Below are 609 nucleotides of genomic sequence, written 5' to 3'. Positions count from 1 at the left end.
GGTGGCGGCGGCGGTGGCGGCGGCGGTGGCGGCTGGGGAGGGGAGCAGTCTTGGCAATGGTGATGACAATGATAGACAGTGGCAGTGGAGGTGGCAGCAGCAGCAGCAGTAGTAGTAGTAGTAGTAGTAGTAGTAGTAGTAGTAGTAGAAGTAGTAGTAGTGCAGGCAGTTGATTGGCAAAACTGGGAAGATGACAGCAAAACTCCCTTAATGATCTTTAGTCATATCCCCACCCAAGTTTTGAGTTCCAGTCCTGCTGTGATCAACTTTGGCTTTGGCTTCCAGCCTTCTGAGCTTAATGAATAATTCATTAGTCAAATACTAAAGTCAATCTAATTGATTATATCCTCCTCCAAATTTTTTTTTACTTTGTATCTAAGTTATAGATCATTATTAACTTCTGCTAATTTACGTACAGACATGGTTGTATGATTAGGAAGTTTGGTTCCCAACCATGTGACCTCAGATTCAGTTCTCCTGTGTGGTATCTTGGGCAAGTGTCTACTAGTATAGCCTCTGGCTGACCAAAGCCTTGTAAGTGAATTTGATTGACAGAAACTGAAAGAAGCCTTTCATATATATATATATATATATATATATATATATATA

The sequence above is a fragment of the Octopus bimaculoides genome, chromosome 3 (genome assembly GCF_001194135.2).
Source record: "Octopus bimaculoides isolate UCB-OBI-ISO-001 chromosome 3, ASM119413v2, whole genome shotgun sequence".
Classification (NCBI taxonomy): Eukaryota; Metazoa; Mollusca; class Cephalopoda; order Octopoda; family Octopodidae; genus Octopus; species Octopus bimaculoides.
This window is presented reverse-complemented; position numbering follows the sequence as displayed.